This window comes from Anomaloglossus baeobatrachus, chromosome 2 (assembly GCF_048569485.1).
Source record: "Anomaloglossus baeobatrachus isolate aAnoBae1 chromosome 2, aAnoBae1.hap1, whole genome shotgun sequence".
In the NCBI taxonomy this organism is placed as follows: Eukaryota; Metazoa; Chordata; class Amphibia; order Anura; family Aromobatidae; genus Anomaloglossus; species Anomaloglossus baeobatrachus.
In genome coordinates this window covers 402,829,898-402,848,207 of record NC_134354.1, presented here as the reverse complement: position 1 = coordinate 402,848,207, position 18,310 = coordinate 402,829,898, and the positions used below count along the sequence as shown (strand labels likewise).

The window sequence follows — 18,310 nt, the reverse complement described above, 5'->3', positions numbered from 1 at the left end:
AGGGAAGGGGCGGCCCGGGGAAGGGATAGACCAGGGAAGGGGCGGCCCGAGGAGGGGACACACCGGGAGGGAGGAAGGGGCGAAACACGAGACGTGCACACTGCACACACAGGGAGAAGTGGAGGTGAGGAAGTGAAGGATGAGGAGAGGAAAAGGAGGGCTGAGAGTGTGAGGTAAAAGCGCGGGAGCAGGCGGCGTGAGGAGCGCAGGACACTTCCCGGGGGTGTGCTATCTGCAAGAACATGGTGGCATCCAGTCAGCCGAAGCTGAGCTCACATTTGGAAGTCATTTACTTTTGGCGCCTGTTAGTGGTAGAAGAGGGTTGTGGCAGTGGCAGCTAAGGGTGACCCAAATATTCTACACACAAATCTAAAGCCCCCGTACAGTTTAGGTAGGCTAGTTGGGTGGATGTTCAGCTGACCGCCATGTTTCCGTAGGCTAGGTTCACATTTCCGTTGTTTTAAATCCGTCAGGTCCGTCAGCAATGGATCAGTTGTTTTTTAGATGTCAACTGACGCAACGGATGTGTTTTTCACAGGATTCCTCTCACAGGAATCCTGTGACAAAAACTGATCCGTCGCGTCCATTACATCCGTTATACGTCCGTTTTTTGACGGATCAGTCATGATCCGTTTGTGTTTGGGACAGTCCAGTGGGTGTACCAAACATGCTGGGCATGCTCAGTAAGACGGATTACGACGGAATCCAGCACCATAGACATCCATTACAAGCTTGACGGATTCCTGCGCGGCGCGTTAATTTTGATGGCCAGAAAAACGTTACATTCTGCGCTGCTCCCACCCGGCGGTCAGTCAAAAAACGACTGACCGCGGCGCAGCGGATGCAACGCAAGGTCATCAGTCGCAATCCGCCACTAATACAAGTCTATGGGACATAACGGAATCCGCTAAACGGATGCCGTTGTTTACCAGAGCCGCGGATTGTGACTGATACATTTTAACGGAAATGTGAACCTAGCCTTAGGAGCACTCACTCTTCTGAGCGTTCCTTTTTATGAGAGAAACGCTGACTGACAGCGACTAGTGATGAGCGAATACTAAATATTCCGGTTTGGATTATTCGTACTGTGTACCCAGTACTTTCCCAGTGTTCATCACGAATAACCAACCTAATGGAAGTCAATGGGAACACGAGCAGTTTTCTTGAAGATTTCCCAGATATAATGCTCTGGTTCCCCATTGACTTGCATTAGTGTTGAGGAGAGCTATTGGATCAAATACTTAACCTCTGGACATAGGCAACTGGGACGTGTGTTCAATGAAATCGATTCTCCATACATAAGATTTCAGACACACAAGGCAAGATGGTTTCCGATGACGGCATAGACCTGCCCACCAGTGTCGCCATGGATCTGCCCCGATGATATCGTAGACCTGCCCACCAGCGTCACCATAGATCTGCCCCGATGATATCTAAACCTGCCTGCCAGCGTCACCATAGATCTGCCCCAATGATATCTAAACCTGCCTACCAGCGTCACCATGGATCTGCCCCGATGATATCTAAACCTGCCCACCAGCATCACCAGGGATCCGCCCTGATGACATCATAGATCTGCCCAACAGCATCCCCAAAGATCAACTCCATTGATGACCTCATGGACCAACCCACGGATCAGCCCACTCACTAACCAAGGGACCCATCCAAGCATACCCACTGTAGAGCCCACCATGCCCCTTTTCCTAGTTTATATAAGTTCATGTTACAGTTAGAATACACACATCTCACTGCCATTTTGCTCTGATCAAGAAGAGAGTTCACATCTGACCCTTTTTCCAGTGTAAATTCTTTTAAGCATGCACTTGATCCACACCAATTAGGTCAGGCAGCAGGCAACTCGTGAACCCTTGTTAAGAGTTAACCCTAACATTAGGCTCGTTATTCGTGATGAAGACTGGAATAGTACTAGGTATTCGGTACAATTAATCCAAACTCGAATATTGTCGCAGGCGGCGGGGCGCTGCTGATGCTGCTCGGTGGCTCGAGCGGTGGGCCGGATCCGGGGACCCAAGCGGCGCTCCTCTCCCGTGAGTGAAATGGGGGTTGATTGTTTGGGGATTTAGTCCGTGACGCCACCCACGGGTTGTGGTGAAGATGGGCACCACCGCTGCTGGTGACGGGAATCCCGGGAGCGATGGTAGGGAGCAGCTGGGATGTTGTCTTTCCCCTCCGTGGGTAGGGGTCGGTGGTCCCGGGGTCCGGTGGTGAGACGGGGAGGCAGGGTTTGTGAGGTGCAGGGGCGGCGCGGTGCCAGATGGCACGGTTGTACTCACTCAGACAGAAAGTCACAAAGTCTCCGGTAAACCAAACGGCTGGATGGACGGGTCCCGCAGCCGGTTGCTGTGTCCCTCCCCGGACAGATGATGGCGGCTGTCTTTCCCTGCACCTTTATGTACTGTTTTGACTACGATGGATTCCCAACGGTAGTCCGCTCCCCGGTGTATGGATGCCGGAGGAGCCCGTTTTGCCCGCAGGCGCTGGCCCTTGGGTCTCTAGCCTGTGGTGGTGGCTGTATACCCTCACGGTGCGGACGGTTGCCTTCTAACGGGTCTTTGGTTATTACGAAACCCCTGGGGTTCCTGTCACACTCGGATTTGACTGTTGACGGCGACTCCAAGCCTAGTCGGGGTCCGATGGCCCTGCCTGTGTGTGCTAGCTTCACTTCGCTCCCCGGTCGGTACCGCGTTGATCCACCACTCCTGCAGACGGCCACCACCGTCTGCCAACCTTGCTGTCAGTGCCTGGGCCACACTTCCAGACACTTGCAGTTCTCTCCACTTTCACCTCCTAAACTGATCTGACTGTTTTTCCCACCTCCAGGCCTGTGAACTCGATGGGCGGGGCCAACCGCCTGGCTCCGCCCCACCTGGTGTGGACATCAGTCCCTGGAGTGAGGCAACAAGGATTTTGTTTGACGAATGTAACTGCCTAGGGTGGTGGGAGTGTGTGTGTGTTACCTGTGACGACCTGGCTAGTCCAGGGCGCTACATTCCCCCTTGGTGAAATGCAGACCGTCCGCGGGCTGCCCGTCCATCACCGGTTTTATTTTTTCAAAAACTATAAAATATTAATAACATGTAAACATATAAAACATCAACATAAGCATTCTTTTCAGGTCACTTTAACGTTACACATATAAACATTTTTAATAATGACGGACGGACGGATGTCTTCCGCTCTCCCACCCAAGCAACCTAGCCCTGATGCTGCCCCTAAGAAGTGGGCAGCACCCCTTGACCCCAGTCCAGGTTCAGGCTGCCCGAACGGGTACGGTTACTCACACCCGACTGTCACTTCAGGGGACCCCACGTCCAAGGGGGGACCCCTGACCCCCGGAGGATTGCCACCGGTTACGGTAGTGGCGGGCCTGGGCCATCTCTTTCCTCCAGGCCTATCCTCCAAATCAGCCTCTCCGGAGGCAGCAACGGTTTCCATCCCACAACATATTTACAAGCCCACAAGTTCGTGGGTGGCCTGCTAGTTCTCGGCCATGTTCATGAGTAGTTTCTCATGTGGGTATGGAGGGGGTTTAATTGAACAAGGACAACTCCAGTCCCAACGGGGACGGTTCTTCTTTCGGACGGCAATCAGTAGACAATCAGGTTAACTTCGGTGTGATTTGTGTTCATTTTCATTCATTCATCCAACTGAAAAACATGGCTGAGGGTCCCAACGGGGACAACTGCTTGCATCGGAGGACTGCTGCCTATTTGAGGTCACATCCTTCCAGGACCTCTTCCAGTGCAACATCCGGACGGGACGGTGGAGGAGGGGGCTGGGGCCGCATCTGCTCACTGCGGCTTTCCCTCTGTTTAACGTTCAGGGCGAACCAGCCCCTCTCCCCGCAGTGTCGGGTGTAGGTTACCAGGTCGCCCGGCAACAGATCGCGACCTGGGTGGCCCGTGGGAAGGTGTGAGTTTACATCGCGGCGGGCCACAAACACTTTGGCCTTCAGGCCCGGCTCGTAGATGAAACCGAACCCCCGTCGCATGTCAAACTGCCGGACTTGGCCCTCGTACACCGGGCCCCGCACCCGAAAGGTGGCATGGCGGAGTGCATGCTTCTCTTTAATCAATCGTGCCATCACTTGGGCTCTCTGCTGCTCCCTGGCGGCTATCTCGGCCCAACTGGCTTGGTTCCCTGTCCCAATAAGGGGCGTTGGCAGACCCCTGCGCTCGGGTCGGGCCCCGCTGGACCGCACCCACACCGGCCACGACCGGTACTCTCTTGTGGGGTCTTGCGGTGACTTGGCCTGAACTGCTGCTTTGCAGTGGCGGCCCGGCGCAGCCTCAGCCGAGGCGTGGGACTCAGGGACAGCTGGCCTCACCGGTTGGGTCTTCGGGCCTGCAGAGGCCGGTTCTTCCAAGGCCGGGCGGACTGCCGGAGCCGGGACTGTCTCGGGTGCGGCCGCTTCCAGGGCCGACGGCTCCTTGTCGCGGACGGGCACTTCCCGCGGAGTCTTCCATGGTAGTGGAAGGGATACAGGCCATTCCCGGACAACGCCCCCAGGCCGGTACTCCAGGGCGGACGGGCTAGGTTCCGCTACCGCTGTAGGGGATAGCAGACCGAGCGGAGGGGCAACAGCAGCCGGTACGGATGGCGGGGGAGGCAGGAGGGTGAGCGGACGCAGGCCGGGCCCCTCAGCCGCAGCGGCCGGCCCTTCTTGGACACAGGGGCATGGGTCGCTTACCCGCTCCTCCAACACTGCCGCCACCTCGCGTCTCCGCACGGCCGCCGCCACTTCTTCCATTTCGGCCACCCGGCGGTCCATCAAAAACCGGACCTAGGTTTGAAGGCGGCAGCACATTTGTGCGGTCCGGGCTTCCACCCACGCCGCTGTTCCTGGCGTGGGCTCGGGAATTTCGGCATCACCGGACGGAACGGATCTGTTGCAGAGTCCTGGCGTCCCCGCTTTTTATGCCCTCGGCTACATTAGGCAGGTTTTCACCCGCCCCCCCTTGGTTCTCTTTAGCACTTCCGCTTGTTGGGGGCGGGGCTTCACGTTCGCGCCTTCCCTGCTCGGGGAAGACGCTCGAGCGGGAGATTTTCGCGCCAAAGATGGCGGCGCTCTCAATTTTTCGGTCGGACGCCGCCGGCGGAGACTTCAAGGCGCACTTCTACTGTTAAGTAGATCGGTCCGATCCTGTTCGTGACGCCAAGTTGTCGCGGGCGGCGGGGCACTGCGCTCGCTAACGCTCGGGTCCGGCGCTGCTGCTGCTGCTCGGTGGCTCGAGCGGTGGGCCGGATCCGGGGACCCGAGCAGCGCTCCTCGACCATGAGTGAAAAGGGGGTTGATTGTTTGGGGATTTAGTCCGTGACGCCACCCACGGGTTGTGGTGAAGATGGGCACCACCGCTGCTGGTGACGGGGATCCCGGGAGCGATGGTAGGGAGCAGCTGGGATGTTGTCTTCTCACTCCGTGGGTAGACGGGGAGGCAGGGTTGGTGAGGCGCAGGGACGGCGCGGTGCCGGATGGCACGGTTGTACTCAGACAGAAAGTCACAAAGTCTCCGGTAAACCAAACGGCTGGATGGACGGGCCCCACAGTCGGTTGCTGTGTCCCTCCCCGGACAGGTGATAGCGGCTGTCTTTCCTTGAACCTTTATGTACTGTTTTGACTACGATGGATTCCCAACGGTAGTCCGCTCCCCAGTGTATGGATGCCGGAGGAGCCCGTTTTGCCCGCAGGCGCTGGCCCTTTGGTCTCTAGCCTATGGCGGTGGCTGTATACCCTCATGGTGCGTACGGTTGCCTTCTAATGGGTCTTTGGTTGTTAGGAAACCCCTGGGGTTCCTGTCACACTCGGATTTGACTGTTGACGGCGACTCCAAGCCTAGTCGGGGTCCGATGGCCCTGCCTGTGTGTGCTAGCTTCACTTCGCTCCCCAGTCGGTACCGGCGGGCCAACACCCGACCCCGGTCCTACGGTTCCGCGTTGATCCACCACTCCTGCAGACGGCCACCACCGTCTGCCAACCTTGCTGTGAGTGCCTGGGCCACACACCCAGACACTTGCAGTTCTCTCCACTTTCACCTCTTAAACTGATCTGACTGTTTTTCCCGCCTCCAGGCCTGTGAACTCGATGGGCGGGGCCAACCACTTGGCTCCTCCCCACCTGGTGTGGACATCAGCCCCTGGAGGGAGGCAACAAGGATTTTGAGTTTGACGAATGTAACTGCCTAGGGTGGTGGGGGTGTGTGTGTGTTACCTGTGACGACCTGGCTAGTCCAGGGCGCCACAATATTTAATATTCTGCCATCATTAATGGCGACTTATCTCTTGGAGAACAAGAGGAATGCCAGTCCAAAGTGAGACATGCCTGATCCTTCACCCGCCTTCATCATCTGTCAGGGACCCCCGTACACATTAGGATGCTGACAGAATCCATCAATTGGTGGTTTCGGCCGATATTAATCTATTGTGTATGGGCAAGGGCTTTATTATTTGTTGCCTTTGAAAATCCTATTTATTCACATATATAAGGTGCATAGCATTCCAGGCTGCCCAGCCACCTTACTAAAAGTGCCGGTACTAGGAGAAAATCAACTTGCTTCCTCCAGGAGCCTCTGGCTTTCAGTCATGGAGGCATGCATGCAGAAACTACAGTGATAACTGTGACATACAGTGAGCAGTGTCTGTGAGCACACCCTGGAACTTAGGCCTCTTTCACACGTCTGTGTTTCCAGTGTGTGTGGTGTCCGTTTTCAAACATGGAGACACGTTAACACTGATCCTCATTAAAATCTATGGTGATCGTCATACCTCCATGTTTTCCAACGGTCCATGTGGCCATGTGAAACACTCGTTTGGGATCTGCACGGAGACGTCTGTTTTTAACTGACAATACCGACCCATACAAGTCAATGAGTCCTTGAAAAACACCTACAGCACAGGGATGACATCCGTGTGTTGTACGTGTTTAACATTGGAAAATATAGGAGAAACTTTGTAATTTCATTCTTCCTTTTAACCCCTTTACGACCAATCACGGATCTATCCATCATGGATCGTGTGAGGTTAATCCCCGCCCCCTGCCGTGGGCAAGTCGCGGCTATCCGCGCACATATCAGCTGTTTTGAACAGCTGACGTGTGCCTTCATGTTACGAGTGGAATCGCATTCCACCCGCAACATTTAACCCCTTACATCTCGCTGCCAAAGTCTGGCAGCGAGATGTATATGTACGCGGCCATTATTTTCACTTACCGCCGCCCCCACCGGAAGTTATGTGCGTGATCACGTGACTTTCGGTGGTTGCCATGGTAGCACAGGGTCATGTGATGACGCCTGTAGCTATCATGAGTCACTCTCGGTTTCACTCGGCCCGTAGCCGAGTGAATCAGAAAGTGATCATATCTGCTGTTTACAGCTGTGTAGCTGTGATCAGCAGATAGGGCAGAGCGATCGCATTGTTAATCCATATAGCCCCCTAGGGGGACTAGTAAAATAAAAAAAAAAGTTTTAAAAAATAAATAAAGAAAAAACCTAAAAGTTCAAATCACCCCCCCTTTGAAAATTAAAGGGTTAAAAAAATAAAAAATATACACATTTGGTATTGCCACGTTCAGAAATGCTCGATCTATCAAAATATAAAATCAATTAATCTGATTAGTAAATGGAGTAGCGGCAAAAAAATTCCAAACACCAAAATTACGTTTTTTGGTCGCCGCAAGTTTTACGCAAAATGCAATAATAGGCGATCAAAACGTAGCATCTGCACAAAAATGGTACCATTAAAATTGTCAGCTCGAGACGCAAAATATAAGCCGTCACTGAGCCATAGATCCCAAAAAATTAGAACGCTACGTGTTTCGGAATATGGCGCCACTTTTATTGGACAAGCTTGTGAATTTTTTTTAACCCCTTAGATAGAAGTAAACCTATACATGTTTGGTGTCTAAAAACTCGCACTGACCTCAGGCATCACAATGACACATCCGTTTAACCATATAGTGAACATAGGGAATAAAACATCCCAATAACTATTGTGCGATCACACTTTTTTTGCAGTTTTTCCACACTTGGAATTTTTTTGTTCTTTTCCAGTGCACTATATGGTAAAACTTACGTTTCATTTAAAAGTACAACTCCTCCCGCAAAAAACAAGCCCTCATATAGCAAGATTGACAGAAAAATAAAAAAGTTACGGCTCTCGGAAGAAGGGGAGCAAAAAACAAAAACGGAAAACGCTCTGGGGATGAAGGGCTTAACCATACTGGAAAAACACGGATCACATTGGATGACACATGGATGGCCAAACAGACCTTGCAAAAAGTGTGTTTTTTTGCTGATGTGTGAAGGAGGTCTTAGACTGACAGCTTGCTCTGCACAGATGAGTTGCAGAGCTGGCTGTCAGTCAAAGTGCTGAGACATGTTTTCAGCCACTGCTCACAGAATAGTGAACGGTGCTGGGAACAGTGCTTGTAGCCACTCTGCATGCCTCCATGACTGAAAGCCAGCATCTCCCAGAAGGAAATTAGTTAATTTTCTCCCAGTTTCCCCATTTGCAGTAAGTCGGCTGAGTGGCATTATAATGCTATTTACTTGTAGATTAACCTTATATATCTGCATATAAATAGTATTTTTTAAAGTGACAAATTTCCTTTAAGACCCATGATAGTCTGTGATAATTGGTGCAATTCGTACAACACATTTGGGCATGTTTCTCAATACTTGCACTCCACTTAATTTTAATCCAGTATTTTTAGTATTTGTTTTTAAAGCACCCCTCCACCATGTTTTTTGTTTTTTTTATTTTTTTTACCCCTGTAGTGGTGTTTTAAAAAAGTCTCCAGCCCCTAGGGTTATACTCACACTCTGGCGCTTTAATCTGTTATCAAGGGTTGCTCCTGTTGGTGTTTGCAGTTTGTGACCTGCCAGCTGATCCAGTGTTTCATTGAACGAGCAGAGGTCACTCTTCAATGTAATCTTTGAAAGCTTCGATCTGGCTCTCATAGCATTCAGAGCTTGTGATCGTATTTTTCGGACTATAAGACACACTTTTTCCCCCCAAATGTTGGGGGAAAGTGGGTGGTGCGTCTTACAGTCTGAATGTAGGGTATGGCTATGGGGAATGATGGTGGAGCGGGTCATCGGCGGAAGGCGCAGGCTGTAGCAGCGCCTGCCGTGACCACGTGGACCCGCTCATTTCATATGCATGCATCCTCCCACCCATCATCTCAGCGCTGAAGCCGGCGCTGACAGGTGGGCGGAATGATGGGCGGGGGATGCGCGCATAGTAAAGAGCCGACCCGCGTGATCATCCCTGGCAACTACAGCCTGGAGTGATCATGTGCGGCTGTATTCACTGCTCCCAGCGCATCATCATCAGCGCGGGGCGCAGTGAATAAGTATGCTCACCTGTCACTGTTGAATGCAGCATCGCGATGTCTCCCTGTCTGCTGGACGCTGATATGTGTGGAGACTAGCGGTGCGCACAGCGATGACGTCACAGGATGAGGGTATATACCAGGATGGAAGTATATAGCAGGATGGGGCATATAGCAGGATGGGGTATAAAGCAGGATGGGGGTATATAGCAGGATGAGGGCTTATACCAGGATAGCAGTATATAGCAGGATGGGGGTATATACAAGGATGGCAATATATAGCAGGATGGGGGCTATACCAGGATGAGGGACATATATATATATATATATATATAAAGGATGGGGATTATATACAAGGCAGAAGGATAATTACCAGGATGGGGTACCTTAGTAGAGAATTTGGGGACATTACCCCCATAACAGTGTCAGCAGCAGATCCTCGCCCCATAACAGTGTGTCATGACCACATTTTTTGCTTAAAATTTTATTTTCCTCCTCTAAAACCAGGGTGCATCTTATGGTCCGGTGCGTCTTTTAGTCCGAAAAATACGGTAACTTGTGACTTCTGGACAGTCAGAAGTTGTGGTCACAAGATGGTGCCTTGGGTCCAGAGCGGTGTTAGTACAAGATGAAGACGCCAGAGGGTGAGTAGGGGCTGGGACCTTAAAGTAAAAGCACCACTCCAGTAGTGAAAAAAAACCTCATGCTGGAATGGTGCTTTAACCCTTTCACGACCGGCCGATTTTTCGCTTTCCGTTTTTTTTTTTCGCCATTCTTTTTCTGAGAGACGTAACTTTTTTATTTTTCAGTCAATATGGTCATGTGAGGGCTCATTTTTTGCGGAACGAGCTGTACTTTTAAATGAAACCATCAGTTTTACCATATTGTGTACTAGAAAATGGCAAAAAAATTCCAAATGCTGAAAAATTGCAAAAAAAGTGCGATAGCACTATAGTTTTTGAGATATTTTATTCACTGTGTTCACTATATGGTAAAACTGATGTGTGGGTGTGATGCCTCAGGTCAGTGCGAGTTCGTAGACACCAAACATGTATAGGTTTACTTTTATATAAGGGGTTAAAAAAAAATCGGAAGTTTGTCCGAAAAAAGTGGCGCACGTTTTACGCCATATTCCGTGACCCGTAGCGTTCTCATTTTTCGGGATCTTAGGCTCAATGACGGCTTATTTTTTGCGTCTCGAGCTGACGTTTTTACCGGTACCATTTTTGCGCAGATGCTACGTTTTGATCGCCTCTTATTGCATTTTGCGCAAAAGTTGTGGCGACAAAAAAACGTCGTTTTGGCGTTTGGAATTTTTTTGCCGCTACGCCGTTTACTGATCAGATTAATTGATTTTATATTTTGATAGATCGGGCGTTTCTGAACGCGGCGATACCAAATGTGTGTATATTTTTTATTTTTTTAACCCTTTAATTTTCAATGGGGCGAATGGGGGGTGATTTGAACTTTTAGGTTTTTTTGTTTTTTTTTAATTTTTTAAAACTTATTTTTTTACTTTTTTTTTTTATTTTACTAGTCCCCCTAGGGGGCTATTGCGATCAGCATTCCGATCGCTCTGCAGTATCTGCTGATCACAGCTGGAAGGCTGTAAACAGCAGATACGCTGTCTTTCTCTTTTGCTGTGCCCCGGGCACAGCGAAAGTGAAACCAATTCATGTGTAGTACAGGAGTCATCACATGACCCTGTACTACCATGACAACTATCGGGAGTCACGTGATCGCGTCACGTGACTTCCGGTTTCGGCGGTAAGTAAAACTTTACCGCGATTGCGCTTATAATGGCGCTGTCATGTATTGACAGCGCCATTATAAGGGGTTAATCGGCACGAGCAGATAACGATTCTGCTCGTGCCTAGCAGGCACACATCTCAGCTGTGAAAATCAGCTGAGATGTGTGCCGATCGCGGCATGCTGCCGCCGGAGGACCGCGGGCAGTAAGATTATGTCATTTAGGACGTAATTTTACGGCCCGCGGTCGTTAAGGGGTTAAAGCAGCATTGATTATTGTTGACTGAGCTTTCCTGAAGAGATGAGTTTTCAGGTTACGTATGAAGGTTCCAAAGGTGGGAGACACTAAGTGTGTTGAGTCATGAATTCCAGAGGAAGTGGGATACTGAAGACAAGTCTTGGAGGCAATTAGGTGAGGAACATACAAAAGAGGAGGGCTGGAGATTTCATGTGGAGAAGTATCGGGAAATTAAGTTTAAACTGGATTCTTTGAGAAAATGTACGCCAATGAAGGGATTTGCCAAGGGGAGAGGTATAGAAGTAGCAAGGGTAGAGGTGAATTAATTGAGCAGCAGAGATAAGGATGGATCGGAGAGGTGCGAGTCTGTTAGTTGGGAGAATATAGAGGAGAATATTGCAATAGACGAGGCAGATGATGATGAAGACATGCAGAAAGATTTTAATAGATTCACAATTAAAGGGAACCAATCACCAGGATTTTCGTATATAACCTAAAGCCAGTGCTATACTTGCACTATCAGGCTGCATATCTACATACCTTTAGTGGTCAGCTTGGATGTTTAGGCTTTCAAATCCAAGAAAGTAAACTTTAAAAATCAGCAGCTTCTTGATTGACATTTGCAACTGAGCAGATAATATATGGGTGGGTATTCAGATGGATTCCCACCCCCTGCCTGTTGTTTCTCCCTCTCTGTTTACCATGGTCTTATACAAACAAATCACTTTGCTTAAGGACCTGTGGTGAGGTCATTCTCATGTGACCAGAAGGGGCGGGGCCTCAGCCAACAATGCTTGATTCCAGGTCACATGGGTATGACCTCATACAGGTACTTAAGCAAAGTGAATCGTTTGTATAAAACAATAGTGAACAGAGAGGGAGGAACAACAGGCAGGGGGGTGGGAATCCATCTGAATACACACACACATATTATCTGCTCAATTGCAAATGCCAATCAAGAAGCTGCTGATTTTTTAAAGTTTACTTTCTTGGATTTGAAAGCCTAAACATCCAAGCTGACCACTACAGGTATGTAGAGAATCAGCCTGATAGTGCCAGTATAGCACTGGCTTTAGGTTATATACGAAAATCCTGGTGATTGGTTCCCTTTAAGAAGAGGCAAGTTGTGGAAATATTTTTGAGATGGAAAGGGCTTAGTTGCATGGTTTGAATATCAGCATAGAGAGGGTTACTCAAAGGCACTGGTTGTGTGATACAGGAAAAGGGTTATGCTATTTATTGTGAGAGATAAATGAGGTCAGGAGGGTTTGAGTGAGCTAAAAGAAAGATTGAGTTTGGGTTTGTCTCCATTGCGTTTTAGAAGGCATGATGAAAAGTAGAATGTGGCTGATTGACACGTTGGAATTCTTGACAGCAGAGAGGTTACATTTGGACCAGAGAGGTAGATTTGAGTGATATCAACATATAGGTGGTACTGAAAGCCATGGGACTTAAAAAATTGTCCCAGGCCGAAAGTATAGATGGAGAAGAGTAGGAGTCCCAGGAAAGAGCATTTAGAAACACCGACAGAGAGAGGGTGGGATGAGGAAGTAGTTTGGGTATTGGAGATGCTAAATGTGCCGTTGGTGATTTGAGGAGATTCAGGCAAGGGCAAGACCTTTGATGCTAAAGGAAGAGAGGATTTGCAGTAGGAGGGAATGGGTTGACTGTGTTCAAGGCAGAGGAAAGGTCAAGAAGCAGGAGTATAGAAAACAGTTATGCTTGTTTTGGCAATTATTAATATGTTTGTAATTTTGCTTAGAGGAATTTCAGTGGAGTGTTGGGCACGGAAGTCAGATTGCAGGTTGTTGAAGAGTGAGTTGGATGAGAGGTGGAAGGAAATTTCAATATGGACATGCTGTTTGAGGAGTTTGGAAGCAAATAGTTCATAGCGCTATGGGGTGGTGATAGGTCAAGGTATAACTTCTTCCTGATTGGTACGATTGTTGCATGTTTGATAGTGAAAGGGAAAACTCCAGAGGTTTATGATACACTGAAAAGATGGATTACAGCTAGGATAAGCAGGGATGTGAGGTTGGGAAGTAGGTGGAATGGGATAGGATCAAGTGCACAAATAATAAGGTGTGGTTTAGAGAGAACCAGTGTGTAACATTAGGGTATTGCTGCGTAATTGTAGGAAAATAAAGTCATAATTGGTTGTAGCTCACAAATGTTTTTTAATGTGAAAATATTTTTGTTGATTCATAAAATGCAAATGAATAAATTGGTTAAAAAATTGATTAGTGTCATTTTCATATATTGATCCACATTAATGCTAATACGAACAGTGTAAATTTGGACCTCATAGGTACAAATTCACCAAATTTAAACCCTTTGTTAGAATTGCTGCATTGTGCATGAAGTTAACCCATTACTTGCCAAATTAGCATTTTTCATTTTTTTAATTAAATTTTTAATGATTTGGGTCCTAATGAATCAGAAACATAATTTGCCAAATTTTGAAAATTTTTTGAAAAACCTCGAAAATAGGTGTTTTGAAAGCTCTCTGAGTGGAAGAATATTCAATTAAAAATGACAATGACATGATTTCCTGTTTTGAAACCATTCATTTTACAAACACAACACAAAAAATTGGACCTAATTATAAAATCTTAGTTGGTAGAAGCAAAAGATTAGGCGTCCCAAAAAAAGGACATTGGTAGATAATGTTAAAGGCCTTTTATATGACTCGTAAATGAACATTCATAGGAATGACTATTATGAGACAGATTTTAATGTACAGTGGAACCTTGGTTTACGAGAACTATCCGTTCTGGGATTGTGCTTGTAAACAAAGTTACTCGTCTAGCAAAGCAAAATTTCCCATTTAATAATGCAAGCTCAAACAGTTCGTTCCACAATTTGTTCAATGTCCCATCCTTTTCCCTATTGTGCCATTCCACACACACACACAAACACGCACACGCACATATGCTCACCTTACCTTCCGTTCCATCGCCGGACTCCTGATTCTTGTTGTTCGCCGATACAGGATCGCGACCGTTGCCGGAGCATCCGCTGCCAGAGCGTTGACGTCAAAATCAGGAGCCGCTTGCCTCTGATTGGCCAGCTCGCTGCCTTTGAGTAGCAGCTGACAGCGGAAGTTCCTCCATTGTCGCGATGGTTACCCGATTCACATCCTGTACCAGCGAACTACAAGAACCATGAGGCCGGCAATGGAACGGAAGGTAAGGTGAGCATAATATGCGTGTGTGCATGCGTGTTTGTGCGGACTGTAAGAGCGGGTCAGAGCGCGGGTAAAGTACAGAACCGGAAGTCTGTGCGGTGAGTATTTGCTTGTACAGCAAAGCTTGCTCGTAAACTGAGTTACAAATTTACAGCAAGCTTTGCTCGTATAGCAAAATACTCGCACACAAAGTTACTCGTAAACTGAGGTTCCACTGTATGTGAAAAAATCATCGTTACATTAAGCACATTTTATGCTTTAAATAGGAGATATAGTACTGAAAATATGTATTGCGTATGAAGACAGAATAATCATTCTGTTCCCATCATTTACACAGGCTATTAAACGAGCTTCAAACTACTTTAATATAGTTGATCAGTGCTGATTACTGACCTGACATCAGTTTGCAAAATGGGCCAAACACCAGACCAGCCAACAACTACTTCTCTCAGGAATCCTAATGCCCCCAACTTTCCAAAGACCAACTGTAAGAGCCTAGGAGCAATTTTGAAGTTCAAGGATTCTGCATAGAAGGGTGCTGGACATGTCTCATGACATGATCTGCAAGAAGATGCTACTCTAAGTATGAAAACCCTCAACAGACAAACCTTCATGATGGGGATCTTCAATGTGACGGTTTCAATGAATATGTGTAGAAGAAATTCTGAGGTGGTGAAAGCTTTGAGGCTGAATTCTTTTTCTACCTACTTTGTTTGAAGTTGTCCTATACCATGTGAGGAAAGAAAGGTGTCTGTCTCCCTGTGAAACCTTCACACCCACTGCCATGATTTTGTCCGGAACAGCAACCTACTCTGCCATCGATGCATCACAAACACCACTTTCTTGCAACGAAACGGCCTTGTATGTTGTAAAGGGGGACTTTGCTTCTTATACTCACTCACCACTCACCTATCGCAATAGGCTGACAATGAGCTAAGCGCACCCCTAAATCGATTCACACTACACTTATTGCTGTTACCACTCGCCATTTTGATAGGGCAGCAACATGTCTGTACTGGCTCACACACTAACACACACACCACCCAGCTTTCTTGAGTGCCTGCCATGTATTCTTCTTGCACTCAGTCAAACACCAGGTAGCACAGCAAAGCTATTTTTGCACTACTTAGGGTTTTTTTGTTGGTACGTTAAGAGCAGCAAGGAACAAACATAACATTTTACATTTAATATACAAAATGAGTGTACTGAAACATGTTATAGTTATATAATGGACATTTACATAAAGTCCTGACTTCTAGGTTTCATTTGAATGTATCTAGATTAAAGTTTGAAGGGTTTAAGAGTTTCAGTTTCTTTACATGTTTTAAAGGGCCCAAAAGTAATTGGACAATTGAGTCTCAGCCTGTTTCATGGGCAGGTGTGTGCATTTCCTTTGTTATTTCATTCTCAATTATGCACATAAAAGGCCTGTAAATGATTTGAGGTGTTGTGCTTTAATTTTAAAGTTTTTGCTGAGAAGTATACATGCTGTCAAAGGAGCGCTCCATGCAGCTGAAATAAGCCATCTTTCATCTGCAAAAACAGAAAAGAAAACATTAAAGAAATTGCTACAATACTGGGAGTGGCTAAATCTACAGTTTGGTACATCCTGAGAAAGAAAGCACTGAAGATCTCAACAATACAAAAAGACCTGGACAGAGGAAACAGCGTCTGGTGATGTCCATGAGTTCAAGACTTCAGGCAGTCAATGCCAGCAAAGGGTTTTTAACCAAGTATTAGAAATTAACATTTTATTTCTAAATATTTCATTTATCCAATTACTTTTGAGCCCCTAAAATGAAGAGATTGAGTTTAAAAAATGTATTTTTATGCAATCATTTTGTTCAACTTACTGAATTAAAGCTGAAAGTGTGAACTTCAACTGCATCTGAATTGTTTTCTTCAAAATCCATTGTGGTAATGTACAGAACAAACATTTTAAAAATGTGTGTCCAAATATATATGAATCTAACTGTAACTTGTTTTACTTAGACTTCAGCATGTCACTACAAGCTCAATCAGCTCTACACTGTGTGCAGGATTATTAGACAAAAGAGTATTTTAATCACATGATACTTTTTATACATGTTGTCCTACTCCAAGCTGTATAGGCTTGAGAGCCAACTGCCAATTAAGTAAATCAAGTGATGTGCATCTCTGTAATGAGGAGGGGTGTGATGTAATGACATCAACACCTACATATAAGGTGTGCTTAATTATTAGGGAACTTCCTTTCCTTTGGCAAAATGGGTCAGAAGAGAGATTTGACGGGCTCAGAAAAGTCTAAAATTGTGAGATGTCTTGCAGAGGGATGCAGCATTCTTGAAATTGCCAAACTTTTGAAGCGTGATCACCGAACAATCAAGCGTTTCATGGCAAATAGCCAACAGGGTCGCAAGAAGCGTGTTGTGCAAAAAAGGCGCAAAATAACTGCCCATGAATTGAGGAAAATCAAGCGTGAAGCTGCCAAGATGCCATTTGCCACCAATTTGGCCATATTTCAGAGCTGCAACATTACTGGAGTATCATAAAGCACAAGGTTACTCAGGGACATGACCAAAGTAAGGTAGGCTGAAAAACGACCACCTTTGAACAAGAAACATAAGATAAAACGTCAAGACTGGAATATCTTACGACTGATTTTTCAAAAGATTTAATGACTGATGAAATGAGAGTGTCTCTTGATGGGTCAGATGGATGGGCTCGAGGCTGGATCAGTAAAGGGCAGAGAGCTCCACTCCGACTCAGACACCAGCAAGGTGGAGGTGGGGTACTGGTATGGACTGGTATCATCAAAGATGAACTTGTGGGACCTTTTCGGGTTGAGGATGGAGTGAAGCTCAACTCCCAGAACTACTGCCGGTTTCTGGAAGACAACTTCTTCAAGCAGTGGTATAGGAAGAAGTCAGCATCATTCAAGAAAAACATGATTTTTATGCAGGACAATGCTCCATCATATGCATCCAACTACTCCACAGCGTGGCTGGCCAGGAAAGGTCTAAAAGATGAAAAAATAATGAAATGGCCCCCTTGTTCACCTTATCTGAACCCCATAGAAAACCTGTGGTCCCTCAAAATGTAAGATCTACAGGGAGGGAAAACAGTACACCTCTCATACAGTGTCTGGGAGGCTGTGGTGGCTGCTGCACGCAATGTTGATCATAAACAGATCAAGCAACTGACCGTATCTATGGATGGTAGGCTGTTGAGTGTCATCATAAAGAAAGGTGGCTATATTGGTCACTAATTTTTTGGGATTTTGTTTTTGCATGTCAGAAATGTTTATTTCTAAATTTTGTGCAGTTATATTGGTTTACCTGGTGAAAATAAACAAGTGAGATAGGAATATATTTGGTTTTTATTAAGTTGCCTAATAATTCTGCACAGTAATAGTTACCTGCACAAACAGATATCCTCCTAAGATAGCCAAATCTAAAAAGACCCACTCCAACTTCCAAAAATATTAAGCTATTTATGAGTCTTTTGGGTTGATTGAGAACATATTTGTTGATCAATAATAAAAAAAATCCTCTAAAATACAACTTGCGTAATAATTCTGCACACAGTGTATTTGGAAGTTAGTTGGTTCAGTAAGAAGTTAAGAAGGGAGGAAGGGGAAAAATGGGTTGGGGAAATCTGCCTAGGGTAGGGAGAATCCCAATACTGCAAGAGTTGTTAGGTTTGTGGGGATGGTAAGTAGCAGTGTATAAAGAAATGTAAACTTTCTGATGACTCTCAAATAGAAGGAAATATAGCGAAGTACATAAACAGGACTGAAACAATGACA

General features: G+C 46.7%; 1 long non-coding RNA gene across 2 annotated transcripts; it reads left to right on the top strand.

The window, feature by feature from the left end:
• The first annotated feature begins 68 nt into the window (after positions 1-68).
• LOC142290177 (uncharacterized) lies at positions 69-16,339 on the top strand. Of its 2 annotated transcripts, none has more exons than XR_012750235.1 (3): positions 69-124; positions 9,857-9,993; positions 14,861-16,339. It is a non-coding gene; the product is annotated as an uncharacterized LOC142290177 (long non-coding RNA). The 2 variants fall into 2 exon arrangements; XR_012750236.1 differs by having other exon boundaries at positions 93-173.
• The last annotated feature ends 1,971 nt before the right edge of the window (positions 16,340-18,310 follow it).